Source organism: Condylostylus longicornis, unplaced genomic scaffold (assembly GCF_029603195.1).
Source record: "Condylostylus longicornis isolate FDR11 unplaced genomic scaffold, ASM2960319v2 ptg000084l, whole genome shotgun sequence".
NCBI lineage: Eukaryota > Metazoa > Arthropoda > Insecta > Diptera > Dolichopodidae > Condylostylus > Condylostylus longicornis.
This window is the reverse complement of record NW_026578052.1, coordinates 9,500,200-9,524,842: the sequence shown is the minus strand read 5'-3', so window position 1 is coordinate 9,524,842 and position 24,643 is coordinate 9,500,200. Positions and strand designations below refer to the sequence as shown.

The following is a 24,643-nucleotide window of genomic DNA, read 5'->3' as shown; positions in this document are numbered from 1 at the left end:
TAATGGCGAACATTGAACTATTATTTATTGTCGCCAAGTATTTATATTTATTATAAATTGCAATATGGACGTATTTATATATAAATTTAACCATTACACGTGTGTACAAGATCTTTCGTTATATGCATTCGAAATTATACGAAATTATGTTGGTAATACAAAAACGAAACAAAACACAATTTCTATTAAAAACACTTTTATAAATCCCTCAATCAAGTGAATTTTACCATAAGTATCGGCAAAATTACAAATAAAAAAAAAAAACCCAATAAAATTAGCATAAAATAAGGTTAGGTTTTTTCTTCATTATTCCCAATAACTCCGATCAAACGCATTTCGTGTACTTTTTTTTCATAAAACAAAAAAATGAATCGGAAATTATGCTCGTTTTTTATCGGTTTTGATTTTTTTTTTTCGAAACTCTTAAAAAATACAAAATCTAATGCAGATTATAATATTGATGACAATTTTTTTTTTTTGTTTTTGGTTTGGTTGGTTTTAAAACAAAGTTTATACAACTGAATGTATCAGTTTCCAAGCCCACTTTTAATAATTTTTCATGTTCGTTGTATTCTTTAATACCACGCAATTCAACCCACATTCACGAGTTTATTTCAAATTTACCATCGACGCGTACCTACCTATTGATGTAGTGTGTGTATGTATAACGTATGTAAGAAAATGTAAAATGATGAGGTTTCGTAAGATATTTATGTGCAGTGTATGAAAATTTTTATGTACAAGCTAGTATTAAACTTGTAATTCGTAAATATAAAAAATTTAAAGTAGAGTTATTTGAGAAAATGAAAATCGAAAGGTGAGTGAATTACTTATACTTGCTAGTAAGGAAAAGTGTAATAATTTAAAAGGTAGAAATATTAAAAAACAATAACAATAAAAATAAAAATATTAAAGAATAATTTTTTATGGAGATCATAACGTATGGTATAGAGGTGTGTGTTTTACTTATTGACGTTTCCAGTCACTTTTCTTTAATATTCAAATTTAGTTTTTTTTTTCCATTGCTTGAAACCATATCACTTCTTAATGTCCTACTACACATAGACGTCTGCATATGGTATTAGGTATGGTATAAGTTACTTTATTACTTTACTTACAATATTTACATAAATATTGGTAGAATGTTGATAATTTCATTTTTATTTAAATATTTTGACATTTGTCAGTGGCGACGCGGCGCTGTGAAAAGAATGAAATTATTTTTGAGCTCATAAGTAATAATTAAAGAGCAAAGATAGAGTTACTGTTTATATTTTTATTTGAATATTTTCAGAGTGTCAGAACAAATTTCTCTAATGCAAGATGTCCGGACAACACATCATTAGCATTTCTCTTAATATTTAGCATATTTAATTTTATATATTCAGTGACGGATTCGTTATCACTTATGCATAATAACACGTACACGGGAGGTAGAAATATTATTTGTTCAATTCTAATAATTAATAAATTTTTCTGAAATTTTAGATTTCTAAAAGCCCACAAAAAAAAAAGCTGAAGATATAGAAAATTTGACACAAATGGATTCAAGATAGCAGCTAATTCTAATTATAAAACTTTTACTGAACTCGTTATCCGCACATTTGAAGGAAAGAAATTCCATCAAATCCAAGAAATCACCATTATAATTTCAATTTCTTAACACAATCTAAATTATTTATAGTGTAATCTTACATACTAATTTATTATCATTTTAGTTCAATCTAAATAATTGCTCTAATTAATTTTCAAGATAAGAGAATGTCTAATACAAATATTAAAAAATTACTGATTAATAATTTTAATATTTAAATAAACTAATTAAGTAAATATTTTCTAAAAATAAAAACATTATAAACGTAGGCTTGAATTAATTAATTAATTAAAAAAAAATTAATTTGAAATGCGAAATAATTTTTTATATTCTTTCTAATTTCTTTAGCACGATTTGATTTTAGATCTATTAAAAAATATTAATTAAAAAATTTATTGACAGATAGAAGAATGTTTATGTCATTACATACTAGAGTAATTTGCGTAGGCCTATGAGAAATGTTATTTTTAATGTCAATAACTTTCTGTATATACAAAATGTTAATTTTGAATTACAAAAAATATTATGCAAATATTATTTACAACTCAAAATTATTATATAATATGCCTGTATATACAATCCACGTATATTATTTTGTTCATATACGCCGAATGTCAATATTTAAATGGATGCCTAATTGTCTGATAAGATTTTTTTTTATTTTTGAATAAATTTACACTTCAAATAATTTATAACGTTCTTTCATACATCGCACGAACAGTGGCGGAGTATTTTTTATAATTGCTTATGTACCCTAAAATATTTATGAATGTATTTTGTATGTATATTATATATGTATGTAAGTAGAATTTGAAAATTACAAAAATATTGAAAACAAACTTACGTTTTAAAGGTGGAATTTTAATTTTAAATTTCTTTTTTAATACACTACAGTAGTGGAATAAAATTAAAATATTTTATTGAAATTTGATGACAGATTTGTGGTTTTTAAATTCTTATTGCTCCCCACTTATATTAAAAGGTGATGTTGAGTTAAATGACTGCTTTATTTAATTTTCATTACCTGTAAGAAAGGAAAAGAGAAAATGTATTCAATAATTTTGAAATTTTTTTAAAAACAAGATTTTATAATTTTTTTTACTCATTTTTAATAAAATTGTTAAAATTCTCTTCAAGTTTTAAGAAGATAATTTGGTATATTCTCAAATTTGATGGTTGACAATTTAATATTTTTTTTAATTCAAGTAATGTTGCTACACAATGTAATATTGCTGCGACACCTTTTCAATTTTATAAAAAAAAAAACAAATTTACTCACTCTCATTTTTTTGACACAACGTGTAGCATATGCTTAACCATACCGAGCCAAATTGAAAGTAGGATGAAGAATTATGAAAAACAAGACTAGAAGAAAAGTATGAGTGAAAATAATAACATTTTGAGTATACTTGAAAAAGACAACAATGATGATTGCTATATATATAATATATGTATGTATATATATGTATGAAGTACAAAGAGCAAAATATTTAAACCTGCATGTTTATGTTTCAACATAAAAAAAAATTATAATTTTTACGAATTGCTATTGTACATATAAGGAAATGTAAAACGATTTTGTTTTTGTTCTAAACTCAAAATTAACATGACAGGCAAAATAACAAGTACAAAAAACAAAACTTGTACGAAATCAAAACAAAATCTACTCTACACGTCTTATATAAGGTTTCATCGGAATAACATTAGAATCCGGATTGGAAACAACATACATTACATTTATTGTTTGTATACATTGAATGCCATTGTGTACTCAACTTAAATACCCAACTAAAAGAATACAAAAGTAAGGTGATAATAAATTGTTCCTATCAGCTAAAATTTACTCAAGAATATTTAAACAAATACAACGAAAGTGATTGCCTGCAACTATGTAAGACAGCATATTTTTGAATATAAAAAATTTACGAGTCAAATTGGTATTCAGTAATGAAGTAGCGGCGGCATATGAAGGTGTGAAATGTATAAAATGCAGCCCAAAACTAATAAACAAAATGAAAATTAGTGTGGAGCTGAGAAATTTTTTTCGTAATGTCAACAATGAGGTGTCAAAATTTTGGCGTGATTGAAAATTATGTTTTGCCCCAAGTGAAGGGTAACAACTTTTTCCTTTCAAACTTTGTAGCATAAACTAACCATTTTCTATTATTCTTCCGTAGAGCAAATATGAAATAGTGCAGCAATTCCTATCAGCAAAATTTTGTTATTTTGAATAGTATACCTTCCTGTTAACCCTGCCTGCCTCCAGGCTAGAAATATTAAAAATTAAATATTTATAAGAAAAAATGAGCAGTCTTAGATATTCCAATTAAAAAATTTTTTATGTTTAAAACTTATTTTTCGCATCAATTGAGAAGCATTTTATATGAAAATTTTCAAAACAAAATTTTGGATATAAAAGATGGCGTTCGAATGAGTTAAAATTGGGTAAAATCTAAACAAAAATAAAAATTCCGTACAAGAACGTTCCACCCTAATGTACAAGTTAAACAACATTAAAAGAAATTAATTAGGTATTATTTTACACTCCAAATAGTGTAAGAAATACGAAAATTTGCAATACGGATGTGACAAAAATGTACTGAAATCTATTGAACTTTATTTAAATAAAGTTGGGTCAAACCAATGGTTTGTATTGTAGCACTTTTCCCTTCAACAATTCGGGAAAATACTGATTTTAAACACAGTCTAGTATTCCTATCACACTATTAAAATTATTTTCATTCATATACAAAACTATTTCTAGGATTGCATATATTTAGGATGATGCATATATGCAGTCTTTGAAATAAAGTAAAAATAATATAAAGTGGGGTTAACATAATGCTCGGGGCCCAAAACCGCACTGTCACCTCTTAGTGGTGGGGCCCGGTAATGGCGGAGGATAAAGGGGTGATTGAAACGATGAAAGTTACGTTCGTGTCGTGGTCATGTCTCGCGGCGAGCCTCTTACTTTGTGACTTTCAGCCCTATATCTATACGTCAGCTGACGACAGGCGTCCCAAGTCAAGGTGAAACAGCATATGCCGATGACTGCGTGGCTAAGGGGGAGCTTAGTCGTTAGTATGCGGACATGGTATGACGGGCTCTAACATGGGTGACTTTAATTTCCCGCGCTATTCTGGGGACCAAAAAATGGAGAACATAAACAATAACAACAAAAACAGCAACAACAAGAACAACAACTGTGACAAACACAGCAACTGCAACAACAACAACAATAACAACCGTGACAGTTACAACAACAACAGCAATACTAAGGACAACAATAATACAAACCTAGTTAGATAATAGATCCTCCTGGACCTATTATCCAACAAACTGAGTAGGACCTGAAAAGGTTGGACATCAGGGGAAGAAAACAATATTTCTCTGGTGCATCCAAGCGGCGTATCGCGGCTTATATCAGGGATGGCATGTCCCCAGAGGAAGCTCGCAGATATGAGAAGGAAAGGCTAGAAAAGCTGAGGGCCTGCGGGTCGGGTATTATGGCCGACCATCCCAGAAGAGGGAAAGGTCGGAAAGCAACACCCCTGATGCAGGGTCCTCAAAAAAGAGGTCGATGAAGGGCAATGTTGAGGGAAAGGTCCCTGGGAACATTCCTCAACAAAACCCGAAAATGACTTCTTATCGGGATGCAGTAGCACAGGTCAAGGTGGCCATCACTCATAGACTGCATCCAGAGAAAAGGCCATCCGAAGTTCAGATGGGGAAAATCAAAGTAGCCATCATAGATGAAATGGATAAAGTTGTGGACTATCATCCACAATTCACTGCAGCGTTCCAAAGGGACGGATGGATATCCGTAACATGCAACAATCAAAACACCAGGGAGTGGATAACCAGTGTTTGCAGGAATATAAAGCCTTGGGACGGTTGCAACGTCGTGGTACTGGATGGCGACGACATGTCCAAACAGCATGTCTGCGTCACCTACGTACCAAAGGACGAGACAACCGTCAGTCTCTCCAGAGACAAATTTCTAAGTAGGATAAGGAAGCAAAATCCCAACCTCAAAATAAGTTCCTGGAGGGTGCTGAGGATGGATAAGGAAAAGGACGGGGGCTGCTCCATCAGCTTTTCCGTGGATGATTCCGGATTGGAAGATCTACGGGAAGCGGAATCAGCACTTCAGGCCAACCAAAAGAACGAAAACTCATTGGAAAGTCTGAAGTCATTCCGAAAACGGCGGAAACGGAAGGACCACCGACCAGCGCGCCGGATACAAGCGTCCCGGGTGAACCAAAAGGGCCCAAGCCCATTGGGAAGCCCGGTACTGCTTCGGTATTTGCTGTTGGAGGAGCTAGCGTGGCACCTGGGACGGCAAAAGAGGATGTGGCAGGGCAGGCGCCCACCAAGATGCGTAAAAAGGCGGCAATGGGAAGCAAGGCTCATGTAAAGCCTTTGTCTAAAGGGCCAAAACCCATAGACAAGAGCCGGAGGAAATGCTAGGCATCTACTGATGTTCTAGCTCATTGATTTATGAAGGATCATCTCGATATTGCCCTTATCCAAGAGCCTTACATAGTGAAGGATCGGGTTAAGGGCATAGCAGGTGAGCTATAGTATGATAATACAATTGGGGGCAGGCCTATGGCTTGCATTTTGTTTAGTAAAAGGCTAACGTATTTTCCCATTCCAGATTACTGTTCTAAGGATCAAGTAGCTGCGTTGGTAAAGGTGAAGCCCTCCGGGGGCTGGACAGAGTTCATTGTGTGCTCATCCTACCTCCCGGGGGACTGTGACCACCCGACTGAGGGATCACGAGCAACTGAGGGATCTAGTGGACTTTTGTGGAAGGAGGAACTTCCAACTTATAATAGGAAGTGATGCCAATATCCACCACACCGTCTGGGGAAGCAGTAATATAAACAAAAGAGGTGAGTGCCTACTTGAATTTATATATAGCAATAAATTAATGGTTATGAATGAGGCAATAGGCTGACATCCATAAATGCAATTAGGGAAGAAGTCCTTGACATCACCCTTTGCACTGAATTTATCGGCAGTAGGGCTGGTGGATGGCATGTCTCAAATGAGACATCTATGTCCGATCATAGGCAGATTAGGTTTGATATCATGATCTCCGGGGGCCTGGCAAAAAAAATGTATCGGGTACCCCAATCCACAGATTGGAGTCAATTCGAAACGCTCCTCATGGATGGGATTGGATCCGTTCCTGCTTCTGTCAGACCGGTGATGGATATCGAACTGGCCAGCGAGACTCTGACGGCGGCTATTACTAATGCCTACCATGGGAGCTGCCGCGCTAAGCCGAGGCGGAGCAATAGGAAGTGCCCGTGGTGAAATGAACAGCTTTCAAGGCTTAGACTAAAGACCAGAAAGCTATTCAATAAGGCCAAGGCGTCGGATTCGTAGGAAGAGTATAAAGACTCACTCACAAAATACAATAAAGAAATGAGGAAAGCGAAGAGAATCTCGTGGAGGGCGTTCTGCAAGGGCATTAATGAACTCTCCAGCAGTGCGCGTCTTCACAGGGTGCTTTCCAAAAAGTATGCTAGCGGGTTGGGCCTAATGGAACGGCCTGATGACTCCATGACTGACAACTGAAAGCAGACGTTGGAGCTTATAGCGTCAACGCACTTTCCTGACTCGGAGAATCTTCGGAATCACTCAAATGCGGTCATTGAACCGAAGGCATCCTGGCCCAGGAGGGATGACTGGCAACAATCCCGTCTGGTCTTCACGATGGACAGATTAGATGGGCTGTTTTCTCTTTCAGGCCCTTCAAATCTCCAGATGATGACTTGATATATCCTACATTTTTGCAGAGGGGTTTCCAACATATCGCCAGAGCACTGCTGGAAATGTGCCAGCTATGCGTGGGGTTACATCCCTCAGGCATGGAGGGTGCCTAAAGTGACGTATATTCCGAAGGCGGTTAAGCGACCCAGCAACCACCGTCGAATCAGCCTTACTTCTTTTCTGTTGAAAGCAATGGAAAAAGTGATTGATAGATTTATACGGGACGATGCACTGGGAAGCAATCCCTTGCATGGATCTCAGTTCGCCTATCAGTCAGGAAGGTCTACTGTACTTGCTCTGCAGAGTCTGGTGGAGGTCCCTGAAAACTCGCTGGAAGCGCGGAAGGTGGCAGTGGGCTGCTTCCTTGATATAGAGCGAGCTTTTAGCAACACCCCATACTATGTCATCTGTGAGTCGTTGCACAAACGTGAGATTGATGCGACGACTAGCAGATGTGTTAATCGGATGCTACAGGATAGGATTATTAAGTCCACCATAGCTGACAATATATTCTTCATCTCCGCTGCAAAAGGTCCGCAGGGCGGGGTTCTTTCGCCCCTCCTGTGGTCCATTGTAGTAGATGATCTAATCGCTGCTCTCAGGGGCTCCGGGGCGCGTGTCTGGAGATACGCCGACGATGTGGCCTTCGTCATGCGGGGAAAATTTGAGAGCACTATTTCTGATCTTCTACAGCAAAATTTACGTGTTGTGGAAAGGTGGTGCAAAGGCGTGGGGTTAAATATAAATCCAAGCAAGAATACTTTGGTCGCCTTCACCAGACGCAGAAGCAGGGACGTATTAGTTACTCTAGGGAGGTGAAGTATCTGGGGATAGCCCTGGATGATCGTCTCTTTTGGAATACACATATAGATAGAGTTATCGGGAGAGCTACGGCGGCCTTGTGGACGTGTAGGAGCTTCATCGGGGGGACCTGGGGAATTAGTCCCAGAATAGCACTGTGGCTATATACTGCCCTTGCTAGGCCCATCGTCACCTATGCGTCGATTGTAGGGTGCCGTAAGGCTCAGCAGGCGAGTGTACGGGCCAAGCTGGAAAAGCTACAGAGGCTGGCCTGCCTGGGAGTGACCGGGGCAATGCGGACGGCTCCCACCGCTGCATTGAAAGTGATGATCGGATTGCCGCCACTGCACCTCCATATATTAAAGGAAGCTCGGCTAGTGACTTACCGACTTCTCTCTGGCGAGGACGGGGCAGGGCTAAAGTTGGTCCACAGGACTCACAGAGACTTCATCGAGAGCGATCCGATTCTAAGAATAACCATGTCGAATACCTGTCTGCCGCGGTACAACTTCGACCACAGGTACAGGGTTCTGTTTCCCGATCGATGGACGTGGGATCGGAGTGGCCCGTACTTAGGTCGGGTTCGAGCGTGTGGTATGCGGACGGGTCCAAAACGGAGTCGGGTGTGGGTTCGGGCGTACACGGTGTCCGCCCGGACACGCGTTTATATGCAACTCTTGACCCGTATTACATAGTGTTCCAGGCTGAAATACATGCAATAGAGATCTGTCTGAGAATCAATTTAGAAAGGGAGTATAGAAACCGCACCATCTATGTGTTCTCGGACAGCAGGGCTGCACTGCTGGCGCTTCGTTCAGCTCAGGTTACATCCAAGCTGGTCTGGGACTGCATTGCTGCACTTATGGAATTGGCATCGGAGAACAGAGTGACGCTCATTTGGGTGCCGGGCCCTAGTGGCCATGCGTGCAACGAAGTTGCCGATGGGCTGGCGCGGAGGGGATCTGGGGCTGACTTTGTGCAGCCGCTGCCTTTCTGCGGTCTGTCTTCTTCCGCCGTGGGGGCCAGGCTTGTCTGCTTGCTCGCGGCGGAATGCGGCCGTCACTGGCGGGACACGAAAGGGTACCGTCATGCGAAAGTGTTTCTTTCGGTGTGCTCCAGCGGATTCACCACAGAGTTGCTGGGGATGAGCAGGAGCCGGGTTCGCACTATTGCGAATTTCTTCACGGTGCACTGCCCGGTGAAGTACCACCTGCATAGGCTGGGGAAGTCGGGCTCCACCCCTGTGCAGATTTTTTGGGTGAAGATCTATATACGCATTAAATTTCAGCTTTCTATCTTCAAGGGTGTAGAAGTTTTGTAAAGAAAAAAAGTGTCCACGGACGGACTGACGAACGGACGGACAGAGTGTAATTAATAAGCACTTTTTTTCAAAAAATTTTTGGAAAAGTGCTAAAAAAAAGAACAATACAGTGTGCAAGTAAACAAAACCAATTATTAAATGAAGCTCATATGTTCAAAATAATGACGGATTGGAATTGTGTAGTAATACGTTTTTTGTAAGAGGAGGATACTTGGATAGCAGGAGGATATTCACGAACTATAGTTTACGTGCAAAGTTCAGATTTTTTGTAAGCATTCCTTAATTTCATCCTACTACTCGTAGCTATCGTTATTTTTATGATATATATATTCTCTGTGCGTTTATTTAATAAGTTGTAAATATCAATAAGAACAATTAGTAATTAAGTACAACTATTTTATTAACAATGTGAAATTACGGTTTTGTATTTGATTATACACACAAATTTACATTTAAACATCAAAATATTTTAAATAATTCATTTAAGTATAGAGAAAATTTTCTTAAGTGTTCTTTTGAAGTTTTTTTTTTCGAAAATGAAACCAGAAAAGTTAATTTTTTAAATAAAACCATTTTGACCTGAATAAAATTTAACTACCTGTTATAGTAAAACTACTTAAGTAAATTAAAAGTAATTATAAATAGAATGCAAATTTCTCTTTATACACTCGTAAAGTACAAAGAATATTTTGCCGCTTTCTGCTTTTCTATACGCTATAAAAACATCAAATGTAAATCAAGTGCAAAGTGAATGGAATGAAACTGTCAATCAAAAATTGAAATAAATGTCATTCAATTGCATTATGTGAAATGAAAATTAAAAATTTTTTAATTGTTGTTTTATTCATGAAATTTACTTTGAAAAAAAAAAAAACTATTTAAAATAACTTTTGCGTTTTAGAAAATTTTAAAATTCTTTAGAAGATTTTGAATAACTTTATAGAAAATTTTGTAATCCATACATGGAATCGGAAAAGTTTTTAACTCAGTTAATTATTCTAATTTTTCATTTACGTGAAATTATTACTTAAAAGATTGTAAACTTTTATATTGCAACGAAATGCAAACACAACTTAATGCTAATCTCAATTGATATGGGGAATTTGATTACAAATAAATAATGAGCTTATTGAGCCGTTTCATAAGATTGGAGAAGACAATCTACTGTGCGAATACACGGTCATTGTACATTTAAGATTGCGATGCTTTTGTGTAATGCGGATCTCTTCAAAGAAATTACAGCTTTTTACGTTTTGCATAACGCTCTTGTAAGTATGATCAAGATGAGGGGAGCCGGTCAACACAATGCCACAATACTAGCCGTAACAGAAGGGTCTGCCCAAGAATTCACATGCCATCAATATGGCCTACATTTTCGCTAGAAAGACATTTGACTCGTTAGGAAACCAATATGATTCAGATAATTCATGTGTTCGAGAGAAAATTTCAGCAAAGATCCTATTCCTCGGTGACTTAAGCTGCCTCAAAATCCCTTAATTTAGTCCACCTTTTCCTTTGGCCACGAAAAAGAAATTCAACACAAAATATCTTGTCAAAATTTAGTCTAGATTCTCTTCAAAAAGAAAAATCAAGAAAACATTGAGATCTTTGATAACTTATGAGCCATCAATATTTTCTGTTAAGAAACTCTGAGTATTCTCACATAATTATTCTTATAATTGTTTTAAATCGTTATAGTTACCCGGAAATTTCTTAGCCAACCGGAAACGTCGACAAAATTAAAGTGTAAAAAACCTTAGCCAATTTTTCTTCGAAACCATAGACATCTGTATTAATTTTCCAGTAAGTTGTTTTAAGTTCAAGTATGCCCACCAGCGAACGTTACATAACAAACAAAAACCAACAACAAACTCTAAAAAAAAATCTGTAGGAACAAATTAAAAGCCGTGCTTGTTATTTTAATCAAAATGCAACATAAATTACAAAATAAATTATGAACAAGGAAGAACAGATTTTGAAACACAATTCGCAAAATACAAGAGAGAAAAAAATAACATTCTATGCTTCTAATATCCTTCTCACCTATTCTATATCCAAAAAATTTTCTTTTGTTCCCACCTTATTTTTCTCACATTTTTGACATTTTTAATTTTTTTTCCACTTTCCATTATATATTTTAATCTGCATGTAGAGAACTGAGCTAAGCAAAGCAACCCAATGTATAATAACACTTACTGTTATAGCAATATAACAACAATATTAAACAGTATGAGTTAAAAAATAAGAGAATTATTATTTTCTCTTTTCATCCTTTCTTTTTTTCTCAAACTTTTCCAAAATGATACCGAATTTACACTTTTAAAAAATATTTTCTTAAATACCAGTTCATCTATCTATTGTCTGCTGTATAGCAGCAGTCGATGTGATCAAGTGATTCTTGTTCTAAATTTCACAGCTCTAAAAAAAAAAGTTTTTATTTTCTGTTGTCATAACATACATGGATATATAGGAAAGGTAAGTAAGGGTATATACATTAACATATACATATGTGCATATAAAAGAATAAATTTTAAATAAAATACATTTTCCTATTCATATTAGAAAATTTTTTAAATAAGCAGCAATTTTAAAAATAAAAGAAAGTTTTTTTGAAAGAAGTCAGACTATGATGATGATGTTGATGATGATTGTGATTGTGATATATAGATTAAGGTGCTGATGATTATATATATATACATATACATAATAATAATAATAATGGTTAATATGACGACGATGATGATTATAATGATTATGTTGATGGAGAGACAACTATATGACGATAACATTCGATAAAACTTAAATATAAAATGAAAGGGATAAATTTTAAAAACTATAAGCACAACACTAAGTATACAGTGTACATATATATGTGTACTTACATAATGTATATATAGAATGTATGAGTATATATCACCAATGAGAAAAAAGGAACGTAACTCTTTTGAGGTTAGAATTAATGATGTTACCTGATGGTAAAATCCTTCAAAATAATATACATAATAGTAGTACATGTAGAGAGATAACTAAAAATGAAAAGAGAAAATATCATATGGAGAAACAAATATTGTTAGAATATTTATAATATATAAGAAATAGAAGAATAAGCAAGCAAGTGATGTCGTTTATGTTGCAATTGCAGTAGACATATGGCATTTGGGAAACGTTTACTGCACAACAACATTTTTAATAGACTTACTGCAATTTAAATCATTCAATTGATTTATCCTCATCAACACTAAAACTTTTACCATCAAATTTTGAAAAACTCGTAGGAAATATTTATACAGTTCAAAAAAATATTGTTGAGCTATTGAGCTGTGAGGATGCTTTAATGTAAATAAAAATGGCTCAATTATGGCTTAAATAAAATATCCAGTATCCATAATCCAGTAAACGGAATTAAATGTTATTAATATTTTACATAACTGTCAGAAAAGTAGTAAATTATGTAAACAGTGAAAACTTTTATTTGAAACGAAAATTTGCTCCACTGTGATATTTACTGCAATTTGGATTAATTTGGTGCAGCTCATAGACCCATTTACTGCAGTTAGGAAAATGCAAACGACAACACTGGAAGCAAGCACAAAATGGAGAAAGTACAAAAAGGAGCTATCTATTATACAGATATACATTTGGCATGTACATTTTATATATAAAAATAATAATATTTTAAATTGTTAATTTAAAACAAAGAGAAAACAAAAGTACATGTACGAGTTCGACTAGTATATGTAGTTACTTGCAATACAACACATCTCTTTCTCTCCAGGCTAAAATTTTTCATAATTACAAAAAACCAAAACAAAAAGAGATTAGAGAATCTCTATAGAATGAATAAATTTATAGATTTTAGTTCATGTTTGGGAATGAATTGAATTGCTGTACCATAACCATATCGTTATTAAGAGAATTAATAGCATATGATGAAATAAAATGAAGATGGTATATGTTAGTGCTGATTTTGTTTTTTTATAGAAGAAAAGATCGAAAGTTCAAGAATATGAAATTTATATTAAGAACACCAGTTGTTATAATTGTAATAACAATATTAAATTATAAAGGAAGTGAAAAGAAGGAGTGTTGTTAGTTAAAAGCGATGAGATTTGTACTTACTTGCACGTAAATTTTTAAGAGCTCATAAAAAGATAACTAAAACTAATTGGTTTTATTTTTCATAATTTCACTACTATTAATTAATATTTCAGATATTGTTTATAAAAATTCCATCCATCCACAAATATTTGTGTACATATTTAAATTCTTGCAATTTGAACAGATTTTGTCCAAAGGAAACATTCCATTTGTAGAAACCTCAACCAATACATTTTTCACTTAATTTCTATGACAACGTTATTAACAATATTTAATTAAAAAATTTTATGTTTTCAATTATTTAATAATTATTTTGAAAATTTAGGTTAGCTGATTTTGAATTGTGAATGTGATATAATTTAATTGCTCAAGTAATTGTGAATTTAATTATGAAAGCAGTTAAAGAGAATGAAGGAACAAAAATCAAGAAGCTAGCAAGGCAATTAGAATATTCGGACAAAATAGATAGAATGCTTCTGTAGAAAGCGTTGTGAGTAACAACGATCAAACTTAATTGGAAGTTTTGCGAGGAAAAAAAACAGACAAAATGGAAGATCTACAAACTATTAATAATTTACTATAGAATTTTAATTGATAATACCTTGAACACTTACTAAATAAATAAAATCAAATGAAAGAAAACAAAAGATTGATAGGTTGAGGAATTCACAATAATTTCCATATTACCTCTAAGAATTTTCGCTTCTTTATCCTTAAAATCATTATTTTCATACAACAAAATCTTGTTTTCATCCATTTTTAAAATTCACATATGCAATTTTCTTTTTAATCTTTATAAAATTTCACATTATATGGCACTTAAGAATAAAAAAAAGCCAAGTTAATTTTTCCCAAACATTAAAAATTCTTTTGAATAAAAAATACCTAAAAAATAAAGTGTACTTGTGTATAGAGGAAAATAAAATAAATAAAGATTATCTCAAAGAGGTCAACAACAAAAAAAAACAAAAACAAAAAGAAAAAATTAGAAAGAGAAAAATAATTTTTCAATTTTCTATTACAGCGCCATCATGATGAAAAATTTCATAAAGAAGTGACATTAATAATCATAAATGGATTCTGAAATTCTGTCAAGTACTATTTACTTTTTCTGTTTTTTAAGTGAAAGATCCTTTTTAAATACGTCATATAATTTACTTTTCATACCTATAAAATAAAAGATTTTTTTTTCCCTATTAAAAATTACTTAATAACCTCAAATTTGAAAAAAAAAAAGGAAATTTTTTTCGGTTCCGTTAATAAAAGAAAAATGAATGAATAGAAGAAGTAACAGTAAAAATGAATGAATGAAGAAAAATAATAAAAAAATCACCAAGAAATTCACCTGGAACGTGAGTATACTTTAAAAAATTTCAGATTGTATTAGAAATTTCGCTAAACTTCATATGTGATACTGAAGCAGATTAAGAATAAATGATGGCAGCAAGATCGTATTTCAAATGGAAGATGAAGTTTGCGTAAATTTCCTTCAATAAAAAAATAATTTATTAAAATAATTTTTAAATTTCCTACTTTGTTCAATTATGTGATTAATAAAAACTGAACTATGCATATCGAAATATTCAAAATTTTTCAAAAATATATAATTGTGTATGAGTGCAGAATAATTATCGCAATATTCTGTACGATTTTCGATGGTTAAAATTTGTCGCAAAACTGTTAAATTATTTGCCAATATTCGATTAATAGCTGCTATATGCTTTAAACTCATTAAATAATGCATTCGGATAGAATTTTAAATTTTCATTCGAATTTCTATGCCCATTCAAATTTTAGTGTTTATTGGGATTTCTGTATTCGTTCGAATTTCTATGTTCATTCGAATTTTTTTTTGTTCATTCGAATTTCTTTGTTCATTCGAATTTTGGTACTTATCCGGATTTCTGTATTTATTCGAATTTTCGTATTCATTCGGATTTCTGTATTTATTCGAATTTCTGTATTCGTTCGAATTTCTATGTTCATTCGAATATTTTTTTGTTCATTCGAATTTCTTTGTTCATTCGAATATTCGGTAAAATGCATATTTCTTTTTTTTATTAAATAATTTTTTATATATATACGGACAAAGCGGATCATATTGAAAATCATTTAACTTGTATATTTAACTATCTTATTTTTTATTTTTTCGTTTTTTAGTAGTATTGCGGATATGGCATATAGAGGGAAAATCATTAAAATATAAATTTGAATTCAAAAAGGAATATAAAATTATAACAAAAACAAAAATCAGAAAAAAATGTTTATATAAATGCTTTAAATATAAGCAAATATAAAATTCATTATGATTTCCAAATCCATGTTAGTTTGAAAAGAATTGGTGGACGGTATTAAATACGTGCCCGGAATATTTAATAAAAACTTCGAATACAACAACAATACGAAAATGAAAATAAAAAACTTAAACTTCGGTTAAACTCTTCTTCTTCTCTCTCCCTCTGTTTTTGGTTTTTGTTTTCTTTATTTTCATTTCTTATGCTTATTTTACCATACCAGACATGATTTTATTATAATTGTATAAGGGCATTCACCATTCATTCACTGAAAAAAAAAGAAAAAATATGGAATACTTTATTCATTCATTCAAATTCTCGCATCTTTTTCTTTTTTTTTAAAGAAAATTATTAAAAAAAAAAATAAAAGAAAAGGAGAAAATAAACAGGAAAGAAAAGAGAAAGAAGAGGGATAAATGAAGGGTGGTATTGGAAAGCCATACACATATTAAATTAAAAATGGGTATGAAATATCGGAAGAATTCAAATTTGAGCTATAAAATAGGCATGTTCTGTTAATTTTCTTTTGTTTTATTGTCTTTGGACAATGTTGTCTAAAAAAACTAAAGTCGTCACTGTTAAATGAAAGTCAATTTAAGCAATTAACATTTTAAACAATTATGGATCCGAGAAAAATGCTATTCTTAACTTCTAATTCATTTTTTGCATACCTAGGGGGGCTTTTCGAAAATTAAATTTTTCACTTCCAAGTTTTAATTCCGGAATTATTATAATGAAATATTCAAAGAGAGTGTTATTTTTTTCATTTAAATATTTAGCTGACTGATACTTTCGAATTTGGGCACAGATTCGGTTTTTGTTATTGTTTATTAAGACAAATTTGTCACTTTAAGAAATATGTACACAAAGAGCTCATAATTCAACTTTTTATTTGTACAACACATACAGTGAACTACACTTTGTAACCATAAATAGAATTCACACGCCACACCACTGTTTACATTTAAATTATGAATACAACAATAATAATAATATAATATATGTAAGTACATACGCGTGTACATAAAATAGTTAGAGGCAAAGTTATATTTTTTTTTCATTTTAATGTATCTACACGCAACAATGCCGACTTTATGACTACTTCTCTTTGAAATAATGCTTTTGTCCTCGAAATTCAACAGAAAAATAAAAAGGATTGTTGTCATTTGCTTAAAACTAAGTTTTCATTCCTATAACGCAGTGAAGTAGCAGAAAAATTTTATTAAAAGAGGCATGTAAAAGCAGAAAATTATGATCTTATATGGAATTTTTTATTAAATTTTTAAATATTTAAAATATTTTTCATTTTTTAGTGAAAAATTTATTAATAATAATTTTTTTCACAAATAATTTTTATTATTAAATTGTTAAATGGATCTTTTAAATCATAATAACGTAGTTTCTAAAATATTTGTTCTAAATTCTTATGAAAATTAAGTTGGACGATAGTGACAATAAAATTTTAATTCTTTTATTTCAAGGAACCGAGTTTAACAATAAACTATAAAATTGTTAAAATCTCTTTGAGTGAAAACTCTTTATGACATATTTTGAAAATCCTTTAATGATGTGTTAACCTAACTTTAAGACAGGGAGATGGATTTTTTAAATAGACGTCAGACTTTAACAGAGTTGTAATTTATGTTTGAACAAACATAGAGAATATCGGTATAAAATGTGTTTTGATTTTGAAATACGTAATCATATTTAAATTAAATATCATCCCGGCTAGAAAATAGTTTCCGAACGAGTACACTTCCAAAATGCAATTACCATAACGAACTATTTCATTTCGACTTTTCGGCCTTTTTCTGCTATTTCGGCCTATTTCTGCTATTTCGGGCTATTTCTTCTATTTCGAGCTAATTTTCAATTTCAGCCAAGACTTCATCATGAATCGGGTCATAGTGATGAGTAGCTTAATTGTCAAGCGCCTGTTAAATTCTATACATACACAAGAAGAATTCATATTAAAATCAAAATTAGTTATAAATTTAAAGAAGCTGAATAAACAAAGTTTTAATTTTCATTAGTTGATGGAACGTCATTGATAATTAATAGTTCATTGAATGTTTGTTTGTATATAAAACAAAGAGAACACCTTATATCACATTCAAATTTATGAAACAATCAAACCAAATCTATACATAAAAATAATTTTAATATTTTGAGAGACTTGATTTATTCTTGAATTTTAATGAGGAACTAGCAATATGTACAGATGAGTAAAACGATTTTTTTTTTTTCAAAATTGAAAAATATAATAATAACAATAATTATTATAATATAAAAAAATTTATGACTATTGAAAAAATGAACGGAAAAGAAACAAAAATAAATATTCACCTTAGATTGCAAATTACCCTAAAGCAAATTCTTTTTAGTTCTTGTTGTTATACGATGGAGAATTTAATGAATTTTCAATTAAATGATTCAAGGCTTCTCAAGAAGGTGTTTTGGATTTTTGTTTTTGGTTTTTGTTATATACCTACATACTACCACAATGATTTTTGATACAAGCATTTAGATAAAGATTTTCTTATTCATTTCTCTACTATGTTTATTTTCTGGCTTCTTTTCTGTTTCCATTGAATAAAGTTTGCATGGATGGAACGTTTCCAAAATAATTAATTAAAATATCTTCTATTTATATATGAGTAAAAAGAAGAATAAGAAAATGAAAAATTAAATGGCATTTTGTATTTTATAAAATGAATAAAATTGATTAGTTTTCATAAGTATTTCAAAAGATTTATTTTAAAATTCACACCAAATTTTACAGTATTTTTTTTGTATTTTTAAAAAGATGTTAATTATAAAATGGTTGTTTTTAAAGAGTTTTTTCTTCTTCATTTTGGTTGATGCTTTGGTGTATTGTGTGAAAAATTTAAATTATTTTCAATCTAGAATGTAAATGAATAAGGGTTGAGTATTCTTGTATAATTAAAGAATGCTGCTAATAAGACGAGAGATGAAAAATTTTATGATGCTAATCACGAAATCAGAATTTTAAACGAGATTCTATGATGATTTCAATAATTTTTTTTTAAAATTCGTTTCATAAGTTTTGTAAAATCAATTTTAATATGGATGAAATTCGTCAAATAGATACTGAGAATGTAGACATATGGATTCGTGACACAAAATCCCTAATTCTTTAAAATATAATTGGAAATAATAGCAATTTAACTTTTATATTTAAATAGATAAATCGGATGAGATTGATAACTATTAAGCGTATAAGACTACAAAAGTATAACAACCCTAAACGGCAATAACCTATATAAAGCGTTAGTTTAAAAGAATAACTCCATATTTAGTTCGGACACACGATATAAAAAATACCACTTTGCAAATTTTTTCTCTTTCCTAATAAAATGGAAGAGGCGGGTATATTAACTACAAAATAATGTCACTCAATTTAGTTACATTATTTACAAATGTTATATTTTAAAATTTTGGGAAGAACAACAGCACAAATTTAAGCCCCTATGTGCGAGAAATATTAAACTCCTATGTGCGAGAAATCCCCAATTTTAAATGAGAGTTAAAACTGGTTTGGAACTAAATTTAAAATCCATTTGTTGCAGTTTTTCACTAACAAAGATTTTCGGCTGGGTATTCTACCCGAACAGAATTCTGGTCATCTTGTTTTCGGTCTAAAATCAAAAACCGAATCGAATACAAATAAAGAAAATACACTTACGAATGAATAGGTCACATATGTGCATATTAAGAAGGCCAAAAACAAGGGATGCAGTGAAGTTTTCAGGACCAAAGAATAATTGGAGGAGTTCTGTTATTAATGGATGGTTCTGAGAAAATAATAATATTTTAGTAAAATAAATTCGGTTTTAATACAACGAAGCCATGAATTCACATTTATTCCGTTAGGTGGCTTTTAATTTTTTACTTATTTGGAAAATAAACGTCGAATACTTAATATTTAAATTTATAGGTTAGTTTTTACTGCCACTGAATACACATGAAATTGTGTATACGAAGAAGAGTCCAATTTGCAAACAACTCCAAATTATTCCGGAGTTGTTACATTCACTTTTACTTTGTAATTAAAATATTGATTTAAAAATTTTATTTATTCACTTATCAATATTTTATATAAGATCTTGTGGATCATATATATTGCACCAATTAATTCAGAAAAATATATTTTTTATCATTTAATAAAGAGAAATTTCATAAAAAATAATTAATTAATTGAATAAACAAGGTAAGAGATTGGACTCTTTTTGTGAATTTTAATAGAATTTAAAATAATTTTTTTTATCATTTTTAATGCAATTTTATCGAATTTTTTTTTGTACTAAAAATTTCTTTTCTTCTTGACGAACCATAAAAAATCAATTCATTCATATGAAATTAATACTGAAAATTATACTTAAATTACGCTACACTGATTACATTAAAAAGTAAAACAAAAAAAGCTTCAATTACGAATTTTTTATGAATTAAAAAATTTTTCATATTTGATTTCATGAATTGATTTTCTTTTTCTTTATTTAAAATAATGCGATTTTTTTTTGTTTTTGCGAAAATTTTCTATAAAATCACACGTAATATGACTGGTTACTCAAATCTCTTTAAAAAAAAACACTCAAATATTTAATTTCGAAATCATTTTTCGGAGTACTAATTGAAAAAACCGAATTATGACTGACAGTGATGGATCACAATTTTTTTTTCTATCGGATTTTATTATTATCGAATACAGAGCAATCGATTTTTATACCGATATTTTTTTGTTTTTTTTATTATAATTGACACATTATACGTGACTGGCATTATTAATTATTAAAATTGAAATTATTTTTGGCTTTAAAAATGTTTGTTTCAATTTTTTGAATAAATCCGAATAAATATATTTTAAACATTATAGACAGTTTAATGAATTCTTATTATCATAATTTTTTATGAACAATGACAGCGAAATTATAATTTTAAAATAAGAAAATTTTAAAATATTGTCATTTTGTATTTCAGATCACTTACAATTATTGTAGCATTCAACTTGATTTAAAGTTTTATGAAATTAATTGAAATGAAAGTATTAGAGCCTATATAAAGAAATTTAAATCTCAATTATAGGATTTTTATTTAATTTTGAGATTTATCGAATAGATTGGGGCAAATTAAGATATGGAAAATTAAAAAATTAGAAAAAAGTTTAAAAATAAAAAGTGAAAAATTACTACTTTCATACGAATCTGCGACCACACGAAATAGTTTTACTTTTGTACCACTGTATAATACAAGAAATGGCAAATTACAATCTTTGTGACGTATGACAGTTTTACTGACTGCTAAAAAATATGGGTTTTAAATCAATGAAAATTACTAATTGTAAAAAAATCGCAAATTTTATTGCCAAATTAAATATAACAAAAAAAAATATGCCAATTGTGACATCTAGTCGGTATAAAAGAAACAAATATGTATTGATACAATGAGTATATGTCAAATTAGTTTCTTTACCTGTCAAATATTGTGATTACTACTTAAAACTTAATGGCTTGCCGTTAAAAGACATGTATATACGGCATTCAGTTACGTGTTCGTGTTGTTTCCTATAATGTTAATATTCAATGCAATAGTAAAAGAGTGTAAACGCATTAATATTTCAACGTCAACTCAATGGAATTATAAAATAGCTGTTCGAAATGATCCGAAATGTTAAATTATTTTATGATTTGGAATTCAATAAGAATTTGTAACAAAATATAATTTTGTAATAATTTATTATCTCTGACTAAATTAATAATCGTTTAACTCACTCAATCTCATTAAAAACATATTACCGGTCCACAAAAATTCTTATAAAAATTACATTTTCCATAAACAATTAAATTCCAAATTAAATATTTTTTTTTTATCATTTTCGCTATACAGAATAATTAAATATTTTACAATCACTTTTTATCGTAAAATTTATTAAGAAATACTTATATACAGAATGCTTACTCTAGTATAACCAATTTAATTATAATCTATGTACGTGATTCGAAATTGAATAAATTTTAGAAAAAGGAAAGAAACAACAATTAAACGAAACATTTATTTACGCAACTTGTACTAAATCAAGCTCTAAAAATATAAAAATCTAATATTTATGTAGGTCTTTATAGATACTTTTATCTTTTCTAATTAATATTTAATTAAGTAAATATAGAAATATTAATAAATTTACATAATATGAAAGAAAAAAAAAAAACAAGAATTTGTTAATATACCAAATGGTATTGATTTTTTTTTTTCTTTTTGAAGTATGGTAATACAGAAGGTATGATAAAAGGTTAAGTGTGATTTTATATACCCTAATGGAATTTAGTATATTATTTACTTTGTTTATTTATGGTGATATAACATTTTGATAACGAGTATAATACTTTATTCTTTGTACTCTTTCTCTCTCTATTTCACTCTTTTTGACTTTCTTCTGTGTAACATTATTGAAATGTTATGAAATAGATTTTTGGCATATAAAAAATATTAAAAAAAAAAATTTACTTGTTAGTTTTACTTGATCTGCCCTTCAGCAAATCTGTTATACAAAATTCTATAATGTTATACAAATTAAAAAACTGTAATGTAGACCAATAGAATTTAGTGAAAGCATTAGTTTTCCAGAATAAAATTTTGACCTTCCTCCTGTTCAAGTAATAGCTCTTCACAGTTGGGAAAATACCAAATTTGGCTGGGTACTCTATCCAAATTAAAGAAATAACATATAACCCTATGATAGATTGTTAAATATGTTAACAGTGCTATTGGAAGCCTGTCTTTTGATTGCTTTTGTAATTTATCTAACTAACGGAAAACTCGTGTTGATCTGCCGAATCATATATAATCATTCTTAATTTTATAATCCTCTATTTGTTCGACGCTATAAACTCTGTTGAACTTCTATACAAGACAAAAATATTCCAAATAAATTACATACTTAAAAATGTAATTTTATATTATAAATATAAGGAATACAAAGATTAGGTTATTTCAAGTTAGGTTAACGCAGCCCTCTAAGGATACACGTATTGAACCAGCGCAAGTTCTTTTATACACTGGTTTAAATCTCGAGAATTTGAATTTACCAGGTCCGCAACTCGCAAAAAGAAATGCATTAACTCTTGCAGAGATCGTTAGAAATGCATTTCATCCTCCTGGCGTGTTCGCCAATCAGACAGTGCCCAATTATAACTCCTGTCACAGCTCCGATGTTACTCCGAGGAAGAGGTTTCATTTTCCAACTTGCTTTTGTTTTGCAAATATATTATATAAATTTTTTATTTGCAAGTTATTACACTAAAATATCTCCTAAACTTATGCAAGATTATTATTGTAATACAAAAATTATTTTTTACAAATTATTTTCATTACTTCGAAATGTGCTTTTTTAAAAGCCATAAAGTTGAGTAACCACATTTTTAATCATAAATTCCAAGTATGATATTCAGAATTGCGTGTATGATAAAGCAACAAACCACTTACGCCATTGCATATATTAATTTTTTTTATGACCATTAAGATTAGAAATTCATTAGCGGAAATGGAACAAATTCTATATAAATCTAATTCTTTCAATATTTTTGATTTCAACTTCTTTGTCTTCATTATCATTCAAGATTTTTTACTTATGAAAGCACTTCTTTCGGAAAGAAAATTTTCTTTTGATTTTTTACAAAAAAAAAAAAATTTTTTTAATTTTAACCAAATTTACCAAAACTTTACTTTAGTAGTGTTTTTTTTTACCCTTTTCGTTTTTTATCTTTAAAGTTTTATTAATACTTTTTGGGTTCTTTAAAGAATTTTATATTTAATTATTGAGAGAATCGGAAAAGTTTTTCTCTTTCCATTCTGTTTATCTTATATAACCACTTATTTCCAAAATTAAATTAGAATTATGTTGAAAAACTTTCATATACACACACATAAATTGTGTTATATAACATTTTTAATATGTCGAATTCTTTGAAGATTTTCTTTTTCTTTTGTAAAATATTGAAATTTCCTATATTTGTACATTAATGTGTTCCACATTATGCCGATATAAGCATTAATAATTTATTTGTGAATTTATAAGCGCAATATATTTATAAATCAAATAAAAAACCACTTAACTTTGATGTACTCGCCTTTATATAATTATATAATACTTACTAATATGTAAGTATGTACCATAAAATACATGTGTTTATTTATTAAGAATAACATGTGTTACTTATTAAAATTTCATTTTATTTAATAAAATATTTATTATAAAAAATCATTTAATTGAAAAATTTTCATTAATTTTCTTTTAAATAAATGAGGTATATGAGTGTGTATAAAGTGTATATGAAAATTAATTTATTCGATTTTATTAATTTATAATTGATTATAATTTAGAATTAAATTATATACATAGTTATTTATGTATTAAGCCTTAATAATAATGATTTGGTTTTGTGAATATTAAATCGTTATAATTAATAAATAAATTAAAATTTATTTAGTAATCAAAAATAGTATATTGATTAAGTTTTGGATGGAAGAACACATCCAACTCCGTGATAAAACGAAAATGTCACAGTCTATAATGATAGAGTTGGTTAGCACTACATTAGCACTACATTGCGGGCCCAAAACCGAACTGTCATCTCCTAGTGGTGGGCCCCGGTAATGGCGGAGGATAAAGGGGTGATTGAAACGATCAAAGTTACGTTCGTGTCGTGGACATGTCTCGCGGCCAGCCTCTTG

The 24,643-nt window shown here is 30.4% G+C and overlaps 1 protein-coding gene across 1 annotated transcript in view; it reads right to left on the bottom strand.

Annotated features, from left to right (window-relative positions):
* LOC129613485 (tyrosine-protein kinase Src64B) overlaps positions 1-24,643 on the bottom strand; it is a 204,662-nt gene that overhangs the window by 111,031 nt on the left and 68,988 nt on the right. The window contains exons 2-3 of the mRNA XM_055527581.1: positions 12,383-12,526; positions 2,439-2,618 (exon numbers count right to left, since the gene is read on the bottom strand). The gene's annotated coding sequence lies outside the window, so the exon portion shown is untranslated. The remainder of the gene's footprint in view (positions 1-2,438; positions 2,619-12,382; positions 12,527-24,643) is intronic.